Raw genomic sequence first — 24123 nt, forward strand, 5'->3', positions numbered from 1 at the left:
ATGGAGTTGGAGGAATGTCTGGGTACCAAGGAAAAGCTGGTTCAGGACCTTCAGAAAGAACGGCTGCAATTGCAGGAGGAACGGAGCACACTGAGCACCCAACTGGAGGAGCGGAAGAGGAGGTTTCAGGCCTCAGAAGCAGCTTTGTCAAGCAGCCAAGCAGAGGTGGTGTGTCTTTGGAAGAAGACTGCAGCCCAGGTGACCTTACTGGCTGAGCAAGGAGACCGGCTCTACGGGTTAGAGATGGAGTGGTATCGACTCCACAACCAGCTGTAGGAACTGAAGGGCAATATCTGGATGTTCTGCCTGGTGCACTCTGTTCTTGCAGGAGAATCCACTCCATCTCCCAGCTTCCTTGCATTTCCTCCTGGCCCTGTGGGACCCTATGACCCCCCAACCCGTCTCAGCCTTTCATCATCTGATGACTGGCGCTTGACCCTGATGGGGGCACCAGAGCCCACTACCCACCATGACTTCTCCTTTGACTGGGTGTTCCCACCAGGGAGCAAGCAGGAGGAAGTGTTAAAGGAGATCTCCATGCTTGTCCAGTCAGCATTGGATGGCTACCCTGTGTGCATCTTTGCCTATGGACAGACAGGCAGTGGCAAGACCTTCACTATGGCGGGTGGGCCTAGAGCCATACAGCATCTGTTCTCTGTGGCCCAGGAGATGAGTGGCCAGGGCTGGACATACAACTGAGTTACATAGAGATCTACAATGAGACCGTCCGAGACCTGCTAGCTACCCAGACCTGCAAAGGACAAGGGATGAGTATGAGATTCGTCCGGCAGGCCCAGGGAGAGGAGCTCCCTGTCACCAATGCACAATATGTTTCTGTTTCCTGTGAGGAAGAGGTGGAGGCTCTGCTCCATTTGGCCCATCAGAATCAGGCTGTGGCCCACACTGCCCAGAACGAGAGGTTCTCACGCAGCCACAGTGTGTTCCGGCTGCAGATTTCTGGAGAGCATGCTGCTCGCAGCCTGCAGTGTGATGTTCCCCTCAACCTTGTGGACCTGACTGGGAGTGAGCGGCTAGACCCTGGCTTAACCCTAGGCCCTGGGGAGTGTGATTGTCTTCGGGAAACACAGGCCATTAACAGCATTCTGTCCACACTGGGACTCCTCATAATGGACCTGAGCAATAAGGAGTCCCATGTGCCCTACCGAAACAGCAAGCTTACCTACCTGCTGCAGAACTCTATGGGTGGCAGTGCCAAGATGCTCATGTTTGTGAACACTTCTCCTCTGGAAGAGAATGTCTCCTAGTCTCTGAATTCACTACACTTTGCTTCCAAGGTGAACCAGTGTGTTACTGGTACTACTCAGGCTACTAAGAAATGAAGATGGATCCAGAGCCTGAGTCCTGTGCAAGTGAGTGTGCGTGTGTCTCTGTGTTTTGGTGTATATATATTCAATGGGGTGGGGGTTGAGACATAATTTTATTTGCCAGACAACATTATGTACTCAACTATCAAATAAAGAAAATTTGTTGTAGATTAAAAAAAAAAACAAAAAACAAAAAAAAAAGATACTTTGTTACAGCCCTCAACAGAATGATGCAAGAGGTTGGAGCCATTGTGTTCCATTCTGTGCACCACACATGCCATGCTTGGTGGTACATGCCTGTATCCCAGCTCTCAGAGCAGAGAGGAGGAACAGAAGTCCAAGGTTTCAAGGTCATCTTCTAATACTTAGAGTGTGTATGCCAGCCTGTGACACATAGAGCTCTGTCTTTAAATAAGTGTCCTTACTCAAGTATATAAAATCATTGCGGATGACTGTGTCAGATCAGTCTGAGTACTCTTACCTGAAGTATTGAGGATGACTCAGTGGCACAGCTTCCTAACTGTCGTACATAGGATGCCAGCTTAGATTTTTCCCAAATCTAAGAGAGAGTGCTGGGTGGATAGTGACCCATAAAGTGGAGCTTCCATGTAGTGACTGCTGTGGGTATATTCAGTACCATGCATACAATATCCTTTTAATATATTTATATAATTAGACAAAGGATATCATCAAGCAATGCTTATCTTTTACAATAAACTCACAAAATCCCTGTAAATTTAATAAGCATTTCTGATAGGTTGCTAATAAGGAAATATGGCATTGGAATCCATACCTGACACTCTATTTTAATTTTATACCAGAGGCTGGGGATATGGCTTCTGGTAGAGCACTACTTAGCATGCATGGAACCCCAGATCAAATCCCATGTACTAAAACAATTCAAAAGAAACAGGATTCTTGTATTCATGTTTTATCAGGCCAACAAACCTGAGTTACTTGTTATCAACTAATGTGGATGAGCATCTTCTCTCCTCTCCACGGACAATCCTTTTCCCCACCTCTATGGGAGTGTGTTTACCACTGCCCCTGGGTTCACAGAATGTAAATAACACAGTCACATGATCTCCAGGAAAAGAAACTCTGTGCATCCATTGAGAAACAACCCCCAGCTGCCTAGAATCCATCTCATAACCGAGGTCCCAGTCTCTTCATTTCTGATACTGTGTTATGAGGATTCTCTCCTTGCTGCAGCTCAGTGTTTGAGAGGAGTAAAGCTGTCCTAACAGAAGTCTTCTCCAGTGTCTGCCTTACCCTCCTCGTGCCCCAGCTCCCTAGAGGCTTGCATTCATCTTCTCTTATCTTTTTTTTTACCTCACTTGCATCTTTCCTGTGTCAGCACCAAGTCTAAACATCACTGCCCTTTTTGGCTAGTGTGCCTCTAACTTAGCCTCTCATCCTGCTTTTTTTGAGTGTACTGCATCTTCAACAAAGGAGAAGGAGGAGAAGAAAGAAGAAAATTAAAACAGAAAGTTCTTAATGGGACCGAGATGGCTAGAAAGCCTTGACACCAGGATCACTGGGGATGGCAGACTCACACACACACACAAACTCATACAAAGTCATTCATATGCACACACATAAACACAAACATTCACACACACACAAACATACATACATGTACATACTCAATCACACACCTTCACACACAGGCTCACACACACACACACACACATGCACTCACACACACAAAACAAACAATCACACTGCATATTTCAAGATCCAAGATGCAATGACAGTAACCAGACAAGACCAATAAACATGTCATTCCCATTCTTGTATGCTTCTTGAGCTCCCTCAGGGTGGCATACCTTTCTGCATGACCCTTGGGCCTGGGTACACAATCAAGTTAATGTGTACACACTATCAAAAGCAACAGAAACTGTCACTATGTCCCCAGGATTTTTGGATACGTGCTTAGAAGCCTGGGGTCACACATGTAATCCAATTCTGCTCTCAGTAGGTGTGCCCCTTAATATTAGAAACCTAGCAAGATCCATGTATAGAATTCCTCCCAGGAAAAGTGGAGCCTACTGACTCTGAGGAAAGGTCTGGCTCTTAGCCAGGGATTCTGAATGTGGGATCTCCAGACCATCACAGTCTCAGAGTGACTTCTGTCAGAGTAGAGATTAGGCCTCAAATATGTGTGTTGGGGAGGGGGGATTACTAAGATTCCTGGTTCTTCCTATCTTTCCATTTAATTGAGGGCTGGGTGGAATTTGCACTTCTTGTAAATGTGTAGAAGCATGCTTTGAATCAGGAGAGATGGATCTGGAAGCAGTACCACCTGGATTTTGCTGTATACTAGAGAATTGCAACATGTGAGAGCACAGCCTCCTGCTGCCATGGCAAGTGGATCTCTATCAACTCTGGCATTGCCAGCACTGAATGCCTGTATGGATTCTACAGCCACATTTTTAGACCAGGGGTCAGGTTATGAGACGAGTCTGCTACAGAAATCTACATACAGACCTGAAATTTAAGAGACACAGGGTGAGTCCTCCTTCTGCTCTGTTCCAATGTGAAGTTTACTAAAAGTGACTGCCCATGCTGCACCTGATCCCTGAGACCGAGTGCCTCAAAGGTAGCCACAGAACCCAAGTGTCCACTGTGGTGGATTCAGCTTCACAGCAAATCTGTTGCCTTCCAAGGAAAATCTTCTATTAATAGCCTTAAAAAATATCATCCACAGTTTCCAGCTTCACTATTAATAGTGCAAACTGTGCATGCTCACAGCACTTTCTCTCCATAGCTTAAATATCTTTTTTAAAAAGCATTTGTGTTGGGGGTGTGGCTGGGTGTTTCTGTCTGTGTGGTCCTGTACCATGTGGGCTCTTGTGTGGCTGCTTGGACAACTTGGGATATCACTGGTCTTTTTCCACAGTTCGTATCTGGGGCCTAATCAGGTTGCCAGGTTATGGAGTGGGTGCTTTCAGCTGCTAAGCCAACTTGACCTCTGCCCCATAATTTAAATCTCTAGAGCTTTGGTTCCATGGCCTTAAGCTGAGCAAGCTATGGATGGTACAGTCCTCCTTCACTGAGCATGCTCAAGATCAGACTCTCCCATCTAGCACTGGATAAAATCTACATGCATTCTGTGCTCAGGGAAGATGTTCCCTTTCAAAGAATGTGCATGCTCTCCTTACCTGTGACAGACCATGAGTTTTCACACAGGCCATGACTTTCACCCTCTATGCCCCATTGTTGTTACTTTGCTTTTGCACTCACTAACAGAAGAGCCACTCTTATTCAGTTACACCATCTCCAAACACAGTAGTGGCACACAGCTCTGATTGCAATTGTGTGTGCTCATGTGCTCACCCACGTCCCTAAAAGAAATGTTACTAAATCTCAAAAAAAACATTGAACCTAACACAATAATAATGGGAGACTTTAAAACCCCACTCTCACCAATGGACAAGACATTGAAATAGACACTAAACAGAAACACAGTGTAACTAACAGAAGTTATGAACCAACAGAAAGCACACTTACTCATGGAAACTGCACAACCATCTACTCCATGATAACTTGGTCAAGAAAGAAATAAAGAAATTAAACATTTTCTGGAATTTAATGAAAATGAAGACACTACATACCCAAATTTATAAAACACAATGAAACCAATGCTAATAGAGGAAATTCAGAGCACTGAGTGGCTTCAGAGAGAAATTACAGATATCCTACACTAGCAAATTAATAGCACACTTGAATGCTCTAGGAAAAAAGGAAGGAAACACACACAAGAGGAGTAGATGAAAAGAAATAATCAAACTCAGGGCTGACAGGAATGCAGCTGCCAATTCAGGTTTGCTGTTTGCTAGGGGACTGAACTGGGAACAAAGAAGACTGGAACTTCCAAAAAAAGAAAAAAGAAAGAAACAAAAAACTATTTTCCAACAGGTCCACTTCCCTCTTATCCTAATAACATTCCTCTCCCACTATTTCTACTGAATGGTGGGTCAGAGGGGAGGGTGAACACTTATAAAGGAAGGTTGAGCAAAACATATGCTTACACAGAGAAATACACTGGGGCTCAGAAAGAAGGAATAAAACATGGACAGAATCTATTTCTGACTGACTCAGCAACAGGATTGAGAAGAAGAAAGAAGGGAAAGGACACAGGAGGGGACACTAGGCTGGAGGCTAGGGAGGGGCTCTGACACCCTCTCTTCTGCCAGGGGCCCTTTGTGATGAGGAGCCTGCAGCAGTGTGCTGTGTCCTGAGCCCCCCTGACAAGTCACATGCTGTAAACCACAGCCCAGTAGTCTGACAGCTGCACTGGGATTCAGAAGATGGGAATTTTTTTCACTCTGATGAACAGCATTAGTGACTCATGGATGAGCCCCAGCTCCATGGACATAGCAATGGACCTGAGCCTTGCCTTTATGTGTGGAACAGGGCTCTTTTTCCTACTACTCCCCTTCCTGAAGAAGTATCCAGTGTCATCACCTCCTGAGAGTGAAAGTGACATCCCAAAGGTGAGGAGAGCCTTGGTTCATGCACAATGGATCAGAAGCCTGTTGTTCATGAATGTTACTCTCACATTTCATAGAAATACAGGTGTAGTGACAAATTATGGTATTTTAAAAAACAATAAATAAAAGAATATAGTTATTTTTTATTTTTAAATCTCAGGTATCAAATGTGGGGTTGCTTCATATTATCCACAGCAACTGACTGTGTTTTGCCTCATAGTCAAACAGGAGCATGAATTTCTCAGCAGCAGACAGTTCCATTGTTCTTGTGACTTTTGGAATTCTGGGAACCTTTCAGAGGGAGTGTCAGTCCTAGGTCCTGAGGACACATTGTGGGTTCTTGGTTGTTGTTGCTTTCTATCCCTTGCTGTGGTTTATGGTTTATTAGTCCTGTGCCCAGAAGGAAGAAGGAGGAGAAGGAGGAGGAGGAGGAGGAGGAGGAGGAGGAGGAGGAGGAGGAGGAGGAGGAGGAGGAGGAGAAGGAGGAGAAGGAGGAGAAGGAGGAGAAGGAGGAGAAGAAGGAGAAGAAGGAGAAGGAGAAGAAGAAGAAGAAGAAGAAGAAGAAGAAGAAGAAGAAGAAGAAGAAGAAGAAGAAGAAGAAGAAGAAGAAGAAGAAGAAGATGATGATGATGATGATGATATCCAGGATATCCTGACAGTAAAGATTGAACTTGCCCCAAAGAATTATACCTGACTAATTAGCAGGAAACAGTCTAACAATAACTTCTCTCCATGTCCCCTCTATCCTTTTTCTCTCCAATCTAGTCTTTGGGGATAGAATGGGTGGAAGAAAAAGGGTAAAGTAGGATGAAAGAAAGAAGAACCTACAACTTAGAGAAGTGTAGCTACATACAGGGGAGGGGTAATTTCCAGAAAGAGTATGCTGGGGTTGTCAGGCAGGGCAGAGGTGAGAGTGGTCCTGAGGTGTCTGCCTGAAGTGTCAGGAGCCATAATGGGACAAGCTAATAATGAGCAGATGATCATCCTGAAATGCTTGCCTCAGATTATTATATAATCTGCGACAAGTGTGCCCCATTAGCAAGGCTGTGGTGGACATGATTTTAGGAAAGATTCCTGCTGTTAATATGCCTTTCCCATTATTTTTATTATTAGACATATGCAGCTATCACTGAGCTATAGCACTCCCCTTTGTAGCAGATCTCTGCAGATCCACGAAGATGTACTGTCTTGTAGTGATACTATATAGGCAAATAGATGACTTCTTAAGTCTTAATGATGATCCTATAAGAATTCCCAAAATTATATCAATGATTATTAAGCTCTTTTATAACAGGACTGCTATTAAGTCCCTCAGGCATAGTCAAAACTGCAATGAGAACTCTGCCAGTCTCCTGAGTGTTATCAGTTAATTGCCCCGAGATAGTGACCAGATCTTCTCCTGCTTAGAGCACATTCCAAGAGGTCATAAAACTATTAACCTAGGTCACTAGTGGGAATCCATGATTTATTATAGTTACCAGGACAGAAGAGAAAATATTGGCTGGGGTTATCTATACAAAACTTCACTAATTTATAGTTTCAAACTTTCTGCGAACCTGTGGAGCTAGACAGGTGATGAATGTCTAGTTAGACAATTATTCCTAATGGATATTCATGTAAACATTCTGTGTTGTAAACTTCTATTTCGATTTATGATTTGAATTTTGGTGTGAACTTGTGATGAACTTTGTAACGTGTGATCATGTACTCTGAATGGTAGGTATATAAATACTGAAGACAAAGAGTTGGCAGGATTAGCGAGTTAGGAATCAGTTAGTTAAGACCCCATCGCCCTTTCCTTTCCCCCTGCCTTAGAATTTTTACTTTGTTAGAATCTTTTCTTCTTCCCCACTCAGGACCTTTCCACGTTTCCCCTCAGATAGCTTTCATAGAATACTTTTTACACTTAATAAACTCTATAGCAACTTTTCTAAGTGTCTTTTCTTCTGCAAGTTAGAGCCCAGCAGTTCCTGCTGAGTTAGAACAAAGGCCACTTTGCCTAATCCTCTGCTGTTAGGCTACAGGTGTTAATCGCCCTAGCCTGCAGTCTCTTGCCCTCAGAAGAAGTTTTTAGGATAGTACAAGGCTATTTACTTAACTCCTTGCTGGTCTTAAGGCTGGGATGCAAGTGCCAGTTTCTGGCCACAGGATTGCTGACTGTAGGTCAGCTACAGTAGCATAGGAGCTGCCTCGAGAAGACGGACGGAGGAGGAGAAGAAAGAAGCAGCTGCATCTTTCTCTCCCCCTCTCTCCCCAAGCCAGAGGTTGGCTCCCAGCACTGAAGTTCTCAAGCATCTGTACATGGAGGAAGAGAGACCACTAAGGACAACTGTAGCTCCATGGACAGACTATATTTCTGATTTGGTAGGGACACAGGACAAATTCAAAGATCATCTGTCCTTGGTCAGGAGCTTGCTTTTCTTTGGGTTGAGCTGATGTAAAGCAGGTGATGAGAACAAGGGCCTCAGATCAGAGTTTGAATCTCCTCTGGTCTGAGGAAGCAGGTATCACCTGACAGCACAGAGAAAGCTGCAGAGCTTAGCCTTGGGTAGGAACCTGTCTGAGGAACACTGACTGAGGACATTCCTGGTAAGTGTGGCATAGACAGCCTCTTTTACTGCTTTTATAACAAGTCAATAAGGAAATGTGTTTATGCATAGTGTGAATGAAGCAAGAATGGATGAGAGAGGGCTCCCTAGAAAATGAAGATTTCATGTATTTGAGGAAAAAGAGAGCAGGCAGATGTCTACCAGAGAGAGGAAGGGGGGGGACCCATCTCATTTGTGTTGTTTCTAAATGGCAGGTTGTGAAGAGGAAGCAGATAAACACCAGGAAGAAAACAGCTACTGTAAAAGGTAGGCTTCTGCTTTCCTGGGTTGAGATAGTCCATCTAGCCTCTCTGTTAGTGACCAGGGTCATAATGAGAGCCATGTTCCCAAGACTATGATACACAGGAAGGAAGGGGGACTTCAGGGAAGGCACATAGATTAAGAGAAAACCCAGGTTTTGTGATAGAAAAGCTGTGCTTAGCCTGGGATGGGCGCTACACATAGGAGTGCTGTTCAAGGCACTGGACTGATGCTGTGCCTGTGTATGGGGGACCCCCAGGTCCATGTGACAGCAGGTAGCTTCAATTCTCCCAGCTGCATTTCTCTTTCAAAGTGTATTCTCTGCAATGGGTATTGTAAGAGGAATGATGGGAGTGGAGGGAGATACAAGGAAAGTGTAAATGTAGAGATGAACTCTCTCCATTCTCCTTGTGCACATTCAGTGTCCTGTCCTTCCACTATAGTGGGTGAGCATTAGACTCCTAGCCTGGGTAGTCATAAGAGAGATGCCTCACTCATGGGTGTTCTCATTCCTTGTACTTATACTACATAACTATCTCCAGATTGTAGAGATGTTGGAAAAAATGTGGAAGACACCAAGACTCCATCACAGCTGATGAAAATGTAAGAAATCTTTGTCTTCTGGAATTTTTCATGCCAACATGTGAGCTGAGGGTCTGGGCATCTTCATACTTACGATGCTATCCAGGGCAGGATGGAAAGACAGTGCTTTTGTGTGTGAGACGAAGGAAGCAGGTATCACCTGACAGCACAGAGAAAGCTGCAGAGCTTAGCTGTGCTATGGAGGCAATGGAGGGACCATGTGGCTACAGGCACCATGTTTACACAGACTGATGGGCCTCTTGATCTTCTGCTTGGCAATGATGCTTTTACCTCCTGTCTTTTACAGCTCCACCAATCAACAACTCCAAGACTCCACACCACAACCCTTGTGGAACCCTCTTCAGAAAATGAATCACCTTCCTCTCTTTCAGCAGTTGTCTTATCTCAAGGTCTTGGAGCATCTTATACAGAAGGAGTTTAATCAAATTTTCTGGGGCATATCCTCCATGTTCTCTGAGTCAGTTGTGGCTACAACTCATGTTCTCAGAAAACCTTGCTTGGCAGAACATAAAACTGTGAGGTTTTGTGATGCCTGTGGCCCTGCCCAAGATCTTTCCCAGGCTCGAGAACCTCCACACCATTCTCAGGAACAGCCAATGCCTCAACCGCTTATGACACCAAGCTTGGTAGCTGTGACAGAAGCCCAAAGAAAGGAAATTCTCCCAAGCTCAACACCAAAACACATGCCTCCTTGTTTCAAGAGTAGGGCCTGTGGAACATCATGTCCTACCACTGAAAGAGGAACACAGACATGCATACCAACTGAAAACCAGCCCTGGCAACAAGGACTGCATTGGAAAGACACCAAAGTTTATGACACGCCAAACCATCAAGCAGCCATTAGCAAGCCTACTGGGAACTTCTTCAGAGGCAGCCTGGACAATAAAGCTATCAGGCCAGCATCCATCCTTTCTGAGCATAAGGTCCATAAGAATGAGGAGCCACAAAATGAAGACAATGCAACTACTGTGGGAGATCAACAAGGAACCCCCATCAGTTTCCTCCCATCCCAGAAACTGACTCAGCTTCAGGGAAATTTCCCAGCAAAAAGAGATAATTGCAAAAGCAGCACTCAACTCTCCCAGCCCACCCAGCCCTCCATCCTGAGCTCCAAAAGCTGCAAAGGTAGAAAAATGAGGGGTTCCGTGCCCTTGGGGCTACCTTTAAAGAAGGACATAGAAACCTGTGATATACATAACAGCATCAAGAAAGGCCTTGGTCTAGAGGGCCAAGACCTGCCTTGCAATTCAAGCAGAAGCCCTCAGAAGGAGCTAAGGCCCAGGAACACTGCACTGAGGACAGACAAGCTGTTCCACAGGAACCCTGCTGAGCATCATTCCTTCCTTGACTCAGAGACTGACAGGAAGCTGGCATCAGACATCATGCAACTTCCAGTAAAACAAAGAAGGAGGCCGTGTGTGCAGATCCTTGAGGCAAGGGATCTGACCCCACCTGGGCTTCCAGACTCAAACCTCCCCCAGGTTGTGTATCCCTCCTCACCCATCTGTGATTCCAAGGCTGAATACTACTCCAAGGCTGCCATGATCCTGGAAAATTTGCATCACCAAGATCCAGGAGGAACATTGGTAGAAAGTGCATCAGCTGCGAGGCTACAGAGTGCTGTGTCTAGACACTCAGTTACAGAGATTGAGAAGACCCAAAGAGCCCCTCCACCTGCTGCCAGCCATGGGCCCTCAAAGGCCGATCCAGAACCATTGCAGAGAGACCTGAGTGTTCCACAAAATTCTTTGTGCTTCCAGGAAAACCCTCCACAGAGCAAGACTATCCAAGCAACTGAAACAGGCAGCCTACAACCAAATTCAACCCCCAATATGGTCAAGCATGCACCAAAGAAGAGGTTCCAGGATGTGGACTCAGGGGAACCCTGCTGTCGTGTGATAGTGATTGATCCTGAAGAAAGTGAACCACCTTCAACAGCCAAACAAAGCAATAGAGTGGAGGGGAAAGAAGAGCCACCTCCTGCATGGAGGCTGAGTCCAGGATCCAGTGAGGATCACAGTGGCCAAGCCTTCAGTATCAGTCCCAGGGACTCTGGGTCTTTAGAGGCTAACAGAATACCAGGCCACCTCCAAACACCTACCCCACAGCACGCAAAGGACTCAGGTCTAAAAGAGCAAGCATACAGTAAGACTGACTTGATATCAAAGGATCAGCTTGTGGGACTTGATCCAGATGGTCCCAACACCATACAGCCTGCCAAGGTCAGCTGGCCTGCACAACATTCCCTGCCTATATTCCAGAATACATGCCAGAACCCCAAAACTTCTCAGGCCTTAAGTGATGTCTGCATGAGGAGACATGAGAGGGTAGAGACTGAAAATGTCAGTGTCCCGAAGGATAAAATCGAAGTGATGGAACTCAAGGAGGCTCATCCCGGTGAAGAGAGGCAGAGTATTATACAATCTAGAGGCATGAACCAGGGAGAAACGCTTGGGAGAGAAAGGCCTTCCATCCCAAGCTCCACCCAGCTCAAGGACAGAACCAAGACTTGGGTACCAGAAAAAGGAGATGCTACTTATAAAAGCTCTCAAAATGATTTACAATATGAAAACTTCAGCACAAAATACCTCGGGCAGGGGGATTCATTACAACATGAACGCCCCCCATCAGCTGCTGAGCAAATGCAGGAGGTTATAACAAGAAACAAGGTCATCTACAATATGGTAGCTGAAATACAATTCCTTGTGAATATTCTGATCCAGATCTTAGAAAACACTGAATGGAACCTATCAAAGATACAAGGGTATAAAGTGGAATCCCTGACATCCCAGCTGGGTGGCTCATCCCACTCTTCAGAGAGTCTGTGTGCCACAAATCATAGCAGAACAACCAGCAGACTGAGCTATGGTCGAATCACTCCTGAGATGCAAAACTATCCCTTCACATATAGGGGAATTGGAGATGAACTAGAGTCAGGAATTGAAAACCACAGATCATACGATCAACATCTGAACCAAGCAAAGAGGGCAATGTGCTTTGAACAGATCCCCATGCCCATGGGTTATGACCTTCCATGTAGGTACAGGGGAATTGAAGACAAACAGGCGCCAGTTCCTGCTGACCAGAGAGCCTGTGACCCAGGTAGAACAAAGATTGGAATGGGCCACTGTCCACATAGAAGGCCTGAAGCACACAAGCATTCATTTAGATTTAGAGAAAATGAAGACAAACAGCCGCCAGGTGTTGACCATACAGCCTTTGACTCACATCAAAGTACAATGAAAGGAATGGGCTGTGGCCACTTTCTGAGTCCCAAAGAGAACCATAAAGTCAAACACAGAAGAAGTGAATGCTCCTGGCCTTCAGTTCCTGCCCAGCCAGCCTTTGACCCCAGGTAGACCTTACCAGAGTAGGTCAAGGACCAGGTGGCTCAAGCCATCCTTACCTTCCCACAAGAGGATTCTCTAGAAGATGTCCCATCTGCCCTGCCATTGTTTCCCCCAAGCCTCCTGGTAATAAACTTGGTTTTGTCCCTGCACTGAAAGTCTTTTTCTTTCTGAAACTCTTCCTTGGGTGCTCATGGCTCTTTGTCAGATAGGAGCTGCTTCCTGGTTCATGCTCCTGCCTTTCAGCACAGTGGTTTCTGTCCTACAGTGATGGAGCAGGGGAAGGTCAGCATTGCTTCTGCCTCAGTACAGTTTATGGAGAGACAGGGCACATGGGAAGACATGGTGACTTTATGGGTGTCATCCTCACACAGTCCCATCACTGTGCAGTTAGTGTTCATCTTTCTGTCATGACAGAGACAACAAGACACTGACTGTTTTATAGGATGAGACAACCCTGCGAAGACCCCACCAGGTCAGTGTGCTAACATGTTGCCTTCACTGACACCCCTTGATGCTTATGTCACTGTACAGAATGATATGCAGAGACAACAATCACAAATTCTCATCCCCAGTTCCAATGTAGGACAATCTCTACCTGCATTTTTAGTACAGACATAAAGATCACATATCCCAGAAGCCCCTCCACACTTTGATGTAGGCTGAGCCCCTATCACCACTTACCTCATGCTGGGTGATAGGGCAGTGACTACTCACAGTCTGCAGTCCTCTCTGACTAGAGCAGGGTCCAGAATAGTGTGTGCCATACTGTGTGCAGTGTGTGGCCATGGGTGGCTACTGAGGGCCATGTCACACAGGCATGTCCAGTAACACAGAAAAGCCTGCAGAGAAACCACAGACAACCCTTTGAGTCCACTCAGTGCCCTCCCTGGAGAACTGGTTCCATCTTGCCCAGGCCATCACCTTGATGACATGTGCATATGCAGGTCATATGATGCTGCACCAGTGCCAATCTGGTATAGAGAATGCCTGTCAGCTTGTCAATTGTTTCCTGGTGTAAGGTGTCTTTGTGGATAATTTGGAAACCTACATTGCTACTTTACAATCCTGTGAGCCCTGAGAAAAACAGAGAGCCTATCTGCATCCATTGTCTGTCAAAGTTCAACCTCCCCTCTTTCCTCCCTTAGGTTTTTCAATTCTGCATCCCTTCTGCCAAGCCCCGAATGAAAGATTTCATTTTTCATCCCCCACTGCTTTACCAAATCTCATCTCCACTACTTCATTTTGTCAGGAGCCATAATGGGACAAGCTAATAATTAGCAGATGATCATCCTTAAATGCTTGCCTCAGATTATTATATAATCTGCGACGAGTGTGCCCCATTAGCAAGGCTGTGGCAGACATAATTTTAGGAAAGATTCCTGCTATTAATATGCTTTTCCTATTATTATTATTATTATTATTATTATTATTATTATTAAACATATGTAACAATCACTAAGCAATAGCACACCCCTTTGGGGCAGATCTCTGCAGATCCATGAAGATGTGCTGTCTTGTAGTGATGCTATACAGACAAATAGATAACTTCTTACGTCTTTATAATGATCCTATAAGAAGTTCTAAAATTATATCAATGATTATTAAGCTCTTTTATAATGGGACTGCTACTAGATTCCTCACGAATAGTCAAAACTGCAATGAGAACTCTGCCAGTCTCCTGAGTGTTTTCAGTTAATTACCCTGAGATAGTAACCAGACTTTCTCCTGCTCAGAGCACATTCCAATAAGTCGTAAAACAATTAACTAAGGTCAATAAAAGGGTATTCACAAGTCATTATAGGTATCAGAAGAGAAAATATTGCCTGGGTTTATCTATACAAAACTTCACTAATTTCTTAAGTTATAGTATATACTCCTATTGGATATGCATGTAAACATTCTGTGTTGTAAACTTCTATTTTAATTTATGATTGGAATTTCAGTGTGAACTTGTGATGAACTTTGTAACATGTGACCATGTACTCTGAAAGATGTATAAATTCTGAGGATGAAGAGATGATAGTTAGTTAGAATAGTCAGTTATAATAGTTAGATATAGAAATAGAGATAGTTTTTCCCTTTTCCCAAATAGAATAGAAGTTTTCTTTTTTCTGCACTTAGGACCTTTCTGCTTTTCCCCTTAGATAGCTTTCATAGGAAACTTTTTACACTTAGTAACAAACTCTATATAATAACTTTTCTTAAGTGTCTTTTCTTTCTGTGACCTCAGACTATCAGTTGTAAGTTAGAGTCCAGCAGTTCCTGCTGAGATAGAACAAAGGCCACATGGCCCAATCCTGAGCTATTAGGCTACAGGTGTTAATCACTCTAGCCTGCAGTCTCTTACACTCAGAAGAAGTTTTTAGGATACTACAAGGCTATTTACTTAACCCCTTGCTGGTTTTAGGGCTGAGATGAAAGTGACAGAAAGGGCAGTTTCTGGCCACAGGATTGCTGACAGCAGGTCAGCTACAGTAGCATCGTAAGTGAACTTTTCTAGCATAGATAAGTAAACTTTTATTACAGCAACCCCAAAAATCTTGTAAGGCCCAAGGCCTTACCCCGAATTTCATAAGACCTAAGTCTTACCCCCCACCCCACCGCCAACGCACCTCAAGAAGAACCAGATGAGGAGAAGAAAAAAGAAGCTGCTTTTCTCCTCTCACCCAGGCTGGGGCTGGCCCCCGGCATCTTTTGTGTTTTCTTTATATATTTGGTTTTAGTGTATAGTAAAAGAAAATATAGTGAAACATAAATGTGATGTCAAAAGTTATAAAACAAGTGCATGAACACCCCAGGGTAAAACTGCAGGATGCTGCCAGCCCCTCAATGACCGTGTGCTCCTCTTTCGTCACCCCCCTCCCTGCAAAGGATGTCACCTTATTTTTAAAACCTTCTCCTCACATTTAAGTAGTATCTTTATACCCTGAGTTTGTCCTGCTCATCTCAGCAGCCTGGCTCACTCATACTGTGTCTCCTCCCTGTCTGGCATCTTCCACTTAACATTGTAGCATAGGATGATGCACCCTTGCTCAGTAGAGCCACATCTGAGTCTTTTGTATTAAGTAGTCTCACATAAGTTTAATATACCCAGATTTCTCTATTTATTCTAAAGTTGACAGATGTTCCCATTCTCCCTTTTAATTGCTGTGACTTCCCTGGAACCCACTTCCTCAATGCATGTTGCTATTAATAGCAGCTCCAGCTCAGGTGTACAGAGGCTCCCACTGGCACATGGCTGGGCTCATTTTCTGGTCCTTTGAAGCCTCTTTTCCCAAGCTTACTCACTTCAGTAACTGTAGCATTAGCTGATAGAGTTAAGGACTTTTAGTATGTTTGGTGCCCGTTTATATTTCTGTTTTATTACATGCAGCTCAGCTTTAGGCCATCCTCCCGCACATTTAATAGACTTTCTCTTCATTGATTTATAAGAACTTATATTCTGGATGTGAGCCTGTAGGGGCAGTTCTGATGCTAAGGTCCTGCTCATGAATTGGTTCTTGATCTGTCAGTAAAGAAATCCAGGAACTACTTACTGGGCAGAAGGTACAGGCAAGACTCTGTGTCCCTGGAGGACCAAGAGACAGACACAAGGAAGAAGAGGAGAGTTTGCCATGCTGTGAGAGAGATAAGTAAAGCAGCCATGTGAGGTATTGGGAGGAGCGGTGGTCAGGGTGTTTAGCAGGGATTAGATGTATCTTAGCAACTACAGGTTAGGGCAGGTGGGAGGAGAGGGGAGAAGAATCTTGTTAAGGGCACACTCTTCCGGACAGGGTATAGTACCACCCAGTAAATGTGTGCAAATGCAATATGAAAAGGAACAACTGTGTGTGTGTGTGTGTGTGTGTGTGTGTGTGTGTGTGTGTTGTATTCATAGATTCAAGGGATGCTGGGTGGGGGTTGGTAGTGTATCATGTTCCCAGAGCATAGGCTGGGTAGTGAAGAGCTACAAATTACATGAGCCATTTATTTCTTGTATATCTTGGTAGAAAATTATTTCATGCTAAGCACTTTCCCCCTGACAACTGAGTTACAAATGGCTGTGAGCCACCATGTGAGTTCTGGGAATTTAAATCTGGTCCTCTCCAAGGCAGCCATTGCTAAGAAATACTAAGGTACCTCTCCAGTCCTATAGGTCTTAATAATGTATAGAAGGACTAATTCATTGACCAAAATAATTTTATTTTTCCCATTTATTTTTGTATATCTGTCAAATTCCAAGGAGAAAAAAACCCTTAAATTTTATCATAATAATATTAAATATGGGCCGCTCGCCCCTCCTCCAGTCTGAGGCCTGCGGGTGAGTGCACCCAGGAGTCCCCCAGACACATTCTGGGGGATCCATAGAACCCATAGCCAGCGCTAGCACGCCCCTTCCGCCGCTCGCCGCTCGCCCCTCCTCCAGTCTGAGGCCTGCGGGTGAGTGCACCCCGGAGTCCCCCAGACACATTCTGGGGGATCCATAGAACCCATAGCCAGTGCTAGCACGCCCCTTCCACCGCTCACCCCTCCTCCGGTCTGAGGCCTGCGGGTGAGTGCACCCCGGATTCCGCCAGACATATTCGGGGGATCCACAGATCCCACAACCAGCTTTAGGTAGGAAAACCCACATACTACCCTGAGCTCATAGCTGGGCGCCCTGAGTGCTCAGAACCCAGCAGATACCCCTCCCCGCCCCCCTTCCCCCGCGCCCCTGCCGGCTAGCACCCCTTTTCTGCCCATCTCCCGGGTCTGAGTCCCAGACCAGACCTCTACCAGGTCTGCAGTTGTGTGGACCCCGGTCACCGCCTGAGACATACTGGAAGGTCCGCTCAACCCAGAGCCACAGAGGAACAACTGAACTCAGAATGTCAGACAACATACCCTGAGATATCCAAGAGGAGACACTGCACCCAGAACAGCAGACATCTAGCTGGACTGCTACATAGGAGGCACCATATCCTGAGGCATCCTAGAGATACCACTGTAATCAGGGCAGCTGGAAAAAATCACAAAGACATCTGGACCCCTAGAAGACCAAACACAAGCGAGACAACTGGAAAGACAGGATTCAATCAGAGACAGAAGTACAGGTAGCACTAGAATTAACCAGATGGCAAAAGGCAGGCGCAAGAACGTAAGCAACAGAAATCAAAGTTACATGGCAACATCAGAACCCAGTTCCCCCATCATAGCAAGCCCTGAACACCCCATCACACCAGAAAAGCAGGATTCAGAATTAAAATCACTTCTCATGATGATGATAGAGGACTTTAAGAAAGACATAAATAACACTCTCAAAGAACAGATAGAAACCCTTAGAGCGGAAACACAAAAATCCCTTAAGGAATTGCAAGAAAATGCAACCAAACAGGAGAAGGAATTAAACAAAACCATGCAGGATCTAAAAATGGAAGTAGAAACAATAAAGAAATCACAAAGGGAGAACACCCTGGAGATAGAAAACTTAAAAAAACGATCAGGAGTCATAGACACAAGTATTACCAACAGAATACAAGACATGGAAGAGAGAATCTCATGTGCAGAAGATACCATGGAAAACATTGACACAACTGTCAAAGAAAATGCAAAATACAAAAAGCTACTAACCCAAAATATACAAAAAATCCAAGACACAATGAGAAGGCCAAACCTAAGGATAATAGGAATAGATGAGGGGGAAGACTCCCAACTTAAAGGACCAGTAAATATCCTCAACAAAATTATAGAGGAAAACTTCCCTAACCTAAAGAAAGAGATGTCCATAAATATACAAGAAGCCTACAGAACTCCAAATAGTTTAGACCAGAAAAGAAATACTTCCCACCACATAATAGTCAAAACATCAAATGTACAAAACAAAGAAAAAATACTAAAAGCAGTAAGGGAAAAAGGCAAAGTAACATATAAAGGCAGACCTATAAGAATTACACCAGACTTCTCACCAGAGACCATAAAAGCCAGAAGATTCTGGACCGATATCATACAGACCCTAAGAGAACACAAATGCCAGCCCAGACTACTATACCCAGCAAAACTCTCAATCATTATTGATGGAGAAACCAAAATATTCCATGACAAATCCAAATTTACACAGTATCTCAACACAAATCCAGCACTTCAAAGGATAATTGGTGGAAAACTCCATCACAAGGAGGGAAACTACAACCTAGAAAAAGCAGGAAAGTAATCTTCCAAAAACCGTAAAAAAGAAGGTAGCTACACAAACATATCTCCAATGCCAACAACAAAAATAACAGGAAACAACACTCATTTTTCCTTAATATCTCTTAATATCAATGGACTCAATTCTCCAGTAAAAAGACATAGACTATCAGACTGGATACGTAAACAGGACCCAACATTTTGCTGCATTCAGGAAACACACCTCTGTGGAAAGGACAGACACTACCTCAGAGTAAAAGGTTGGAAAACAATCTTCCAAGCAAATGGTCCCAAGAAACAAGCTGGAGTAGGGATTCTAATATCAAATAAAATCAGTTTTCAACCAGAAGTAATCAAAAAAGATAAAGAAGGACACTTCATATTCATGAAAGGAAAAATGTACCAAGAGGAACTTGCAATTCTCAACATCTATGCCCCAAATGTAAGGGCACCCACATACATAAAAGACACTTTACTAAAACTTAAAGCATACATTGCACCCTACACAATAATAGTGGGAGATTTCAACACCCCACTCTCAGCTATGGACAGATCATGGAAACAGAAACTAAATCAAGACACAATGAAACTAACAGAAGTTATGAACCAATTGGACTTAACTGACATCTATAGAACATTTCATCCTAAAACAAAAGAATATACCTTCTTCTCAGCACCTCATGGTACCTTCTCCAAAATAGACCATATAATTGGTCACAAAACAGGCCTCAACAGATACAAAAAGATTGAAATAATCTCCAGTACCTTATCAGACCACCATGGATTAAGACTTGTCTTTGACATGGACAAAAACATCAGAAAACCGACATACACTTGGCAACTGAACAATGCTCTACTCAATGATAACTTGGTCAAGGAAGAAATTAAGAAAGAAATTAAAGACTTTTTAGATTTAAATGAGGACACATCATATCGAAACATGTGGGACTCATTGAAAGCAGTACTAAGAGGAAAAATCATAGCTCTAAGTGCTCACAAAAAGAAAGTGGAAAGAGCATACATCAACAACTTGACAGCAAACCTGAAAGCATTAGAACAAAAAGAAGCTAGTATACCCAAGAGGAGTAGACGGCAGGAAATAATCAAACTCAGGGCTGAAATCAACCAAGTTGAAACAAAAAGAACTATACAAAATATCAACAAAACCAGGAGCTGGTTCTTTGAGAAAATCAACAAGATAGACAAACCCTTAGCCAGACTAACCAAAGGGCGCAGAGACAGCATTCAAATTAATAAAATCAGAACTGAAAAGGGAGACATAACAACAGAAACAGAGGAAATTAAAAAAATTATCAGATCCTACTACAAAGGCCTATACTCAACAAAATTGGAAAATCTGGAGGAAATGGACAATTTTCTAGATAGATACCAGGTACCAAAGTTAAACGAGGAGCAGATAAACCACCTAAACAGTCCCATGACGCCTAAAGAAATAGACACAGTCATTAAAAATCTTCCCACCAAAAAATGTCCGGGGCCAGATGGTTTCAGTGCAGAATTCTTTCAGACATTCAAGGAAGACCTAATACCAGTCCTCTGCAAGCTATTCCATAGAATAGAAACAGAAGGAACACTACCCAATTCATTCTATGAAGCTACCATTATGCTCATACCTAAACCACAGAAAGATCCAACAAAGAAAGAGAACTACAGACCAATCTCTCTTATGAATATTGATGCAAAAATACTCAATAAAATCCTCGCAAACCGAATCCAACAACACATCAAAACAATTATCCATCAAGATCAAGTAGGCTTTATCCCAGGAATGCAGGGATGGTTCAATATTCGGAAATCCATCAATGTAATCCACTACATAAATAAACTCAAGGAGAAAAACCACATGGTCATATCACTAGATGCTGAGAAAGCATTTGACAAAATTCAACATCCCTTCATGTTAAAAGTCTTGGAAAGATCAGGAATACAAGGCCCATATCTAAACATAGTAAAAGCAATATACAGCAAGCCAGTAGCCAACATCAAACTAAATGGAGAGAAACTTGAAGCAATCCCACTAAGATCAGGGACTAGGCAAGGCTGCCCACTCTCACCTTACCTATTCAATATAGTACTGGAAGTCCTAGCTAGAGCAATTAGACAACAAAAGGAAGTCAAAGGGATACAGATAGGAAAGGAAGAAGTCAAAATTTCACTATTTGCAGATGATATGATAGTATACTTAAGTGAACCTAAAACTTCCACCAGAGAACTCCTAAACCTGATAAACAACTTTAGCAATGTGGCTGGATATAAAATCAACTCCAACAAATCAGTAGCCTTCCTCTACTCAAAGGATAAACAGGCAGAGAAAGAAATCAGGGAAATGACACCCTTCACAATAGCCACGAATAAAATAAATTATCTTGGAGTGAATCTAACAAAGCAAGTGAAAGATCTGTATGACAAGAACTTCAAGTCTCTGAAGAAAGAAATTGAAGAAGATCTCAGAAGATGGAAAGATCTCCCATGCTCCTGGATTGGCAGGATTAATTTAGTAAAAATGGCTATCCTGCCAAAAGCAATCTATAGATTCAATGCCATACCCATCAAAATTCCAAATCAATTCTTCATAGAGATAGAAAGAGCAATTTACAAATTCATTTGGAATAACAAAAAACCTAGGATAGCGAGAACTATTCTCAACAATAAAAGAACATCTGGGGGAATCACCATTCCGGACCTCAAACTGTACTACAGAGCAGTAGTGATAAAAACTGCTTGGTATTGGTACAGAGACAGAAAGGACGATCAATGGAACAGAATTGAAGACCCAGAAATGAACCCCCATACCTATGGTCACTTGATATTTGACAAGGGAGCTAAATTCATCCAGTGGAAAAAGGACAGCATTTTCAACAAGTGGTGCTGGCTCAACTGGAGGTCAACATGTAGAAGAATGCAAATTAATCCATTCTTATCCCCTTGCACAAAGCTCAACTCCAAGTGGATAAAGGACCTTCACATAAAGCCAGGTACACTGAAAATATTAGAAGAGAAGTTGGGGAAGACCCTCGAATACCTAGGCACAGGGGAAAAGTTCCTGAACAGAACACCAATGGCTTATGCTCTAAGATCAAGAATCGACAAATGGGACCTCATCAAATTGCAAAGCTTCTGTAAGGCAAAGGACACTGTCAACAAGACAAAATGGCAACCAACAGATTGGGAAAAGATCATTACCAATCCTACATCTGATAGGGGGCTAATATCGAATATTTACAAAGAACTCAAGAAATTAGACGCCAAACAACAAAATAACCCCATTAAAAAATGGGGTACAGAGCTAAACAAAGAATTCTCAACTGAGGAAACTCGAATGGCCGAGAAGCACCTCAAGATATGCTCAACATCCTTAGGGAAATGCAAATCAAAACAACACTGAGATACCACCTCACACCAGTCAGAATGGCTAAGATCAAAAACTCAGGTGATAATAGATGCCGGCGAGGATGTGAAGAAAGAGGAACACTCCCGCATTGTTGTCGGGGTTGCAAGCTGGTACAATCACTTTGGAAGTCAGTCTGGCGGTTCCTCAGAAAATTGGACATAGCACTACCTGAGGACCCAGCTATACCACTTCTGGGTATATACCCAGAAAATGCCCCAACAAATAACAAAGACATATGCTCCACTATGTTCATAGCTGCCCTATTTATAATAGCCAGAAGCTGGAAAGAACCCAGATGCCCTTCAACAGAGGAATGGATACAAAAAATGTGGTACATTTACACAATGGAATATTACTCAGCTATTAAAAATAATGAATTCGAGAAATTCTTAGGTAAATGGATGGAACTAGAAAATATCATCCTGAGTGAGGTAACCCAATCACAAAAGAACACACATGGTATTTACTCACTGATAAGCGGAGATTAGCCCAAAAAATTTGAAACAACAAAGATTCAACTACCAGACGACATGAAGCTCATGAGGAAGAAAGAACAAGTGAGGATGCCTATGTCTTTCTTAGGAGGAGTAACTAAATAACCAAGGGAGCAAATATGGAGACAAAGTGTGGGTCAGAATCTGAAGGGGGGGGTTGTAGGGAGACCATTGAGTCTGGGTATTCATTCCATAGGCAGTCACCAAAAATAGACGCTGATAGGGATGTCAGGATGGGAAAGCTGACAGCAGCTGGATAAGGCTGTCTCCTTAGAGGTCTCTCAGAGTCGGACACACCCAGAGACAGATACCCACAGCTATCCATTAATCTGATCAAAGTTCCCAATGGAGGAGTTAGAGAGTAAATTGAAGGAACTGTGAACCATAAGGGCTGGTGGCCCCGTGAGGAAAGCAACAATACCAACCAGCCAGAGCTCCCCAGCGTCTAAACCACCAGCCTAGGAGCACATATGGAGAGACACATGAATCCAGCTGTATATGTAGGGGAGGATGGCCCTGTTGGGCATAGGTGGGAGACAAGATAATTAGTACCCTGAAGGCTGAGCACTGAGGGGGGGGGATCTTAGGGTGGGGAGGGAGGTTGGGGGTAGGTGGGTAAACACCTTCATAGAGGCAGGAGGAGGGGGGATGGGATAAGGGGTTCCTGGGTGGTGGGGGAAATATGGTAAGGGGATAAAATTTGAAATGTAAATCTTATATCCAATAAAAGAGGGGAAAAATAGAAAAGCGGTTAGAACCAACATTCTTAATAAAATGTCAGCCCTCTTCTAAAAAAAAAAAAAACTATCTTGATACTAAAATTTGTTTTGAGAATTGTATATTGCAGAATGATCAGCCTTGGTGTATCTACTCAACAAGCAAGCTGGGCAGACCTGCTCAAACCTCTGAGGTCCGTGAATTCCTTCTGGAGGCAGCGAAGACATAGCATCAGAGGAATGTCAATTTGCTCTCCCCCCCACTCCTCTTCTAATATCTCAACGCCCATAATCAGCTTGAAGAAGCTAATGATGAGTCAGCGCCCCTATTCCCTGGGCTTGGGGACTAAGGTGGTAAATGTTGGGCTGTCTCTCTAGGGAAAAGTAGTGGTTTTGTCAGAATAGAGAGGATTAGCTAGGGTTTATTGCATAGCCATAACCTATTAGTAGAAATCTGTATAATTAATATCAAGATGAAGATATAAATTCTTAAATGGCACCAATTTACTTTGTTTACAAATTTTAAGGTTTTCATTGGCATGAGCTTCTTAGTGATATAAGAGTGAGATGAATATTGTTACTCTCATAGGCATTGTACCAGTATAACACACTTAGGAATACAAAGCTTAGACCCAGTCCTTCTTTAACTTTTTTAACTGATTTGAGATGGTCAGCCTGTGAGTTAAGGGACTATAGCAAATTCATGACTTGGAGTTTATTATAAGGGTGTTCTC

The 24123-nt window shown here is 43.5% G+C and overlaps 1 pseudogene; it reads left to right on the top strand.

The window, feature by feature from the left end:
* The first annotated feature begins 243 nt into the window (after window positions 1-243).
* On the top strand, window positions 244-1340 carry LOC117713778 (kinesin-like protein KIFC1 pseudogene; annotated as a pseudogene).
* The last annotated feature ends 22783 nt before the right edge of the window (window positions 1341-24123 follow it).

This window comes from Arvicanthis niloticus, chromosome 8 (genome assembly GCF_011762505.2).
Source record: "Arvicanthis niloticus isolate mArvNil1 chromosome 8, mArvNil1.pat.X, whole genome shotgun sequence".
Lineage (NCBI taxonomy): Eukaryota > Metazoa > Chordata > Mammalia > Rodentia > Muridae > Arvicanthis > Arvicanthis niloticus.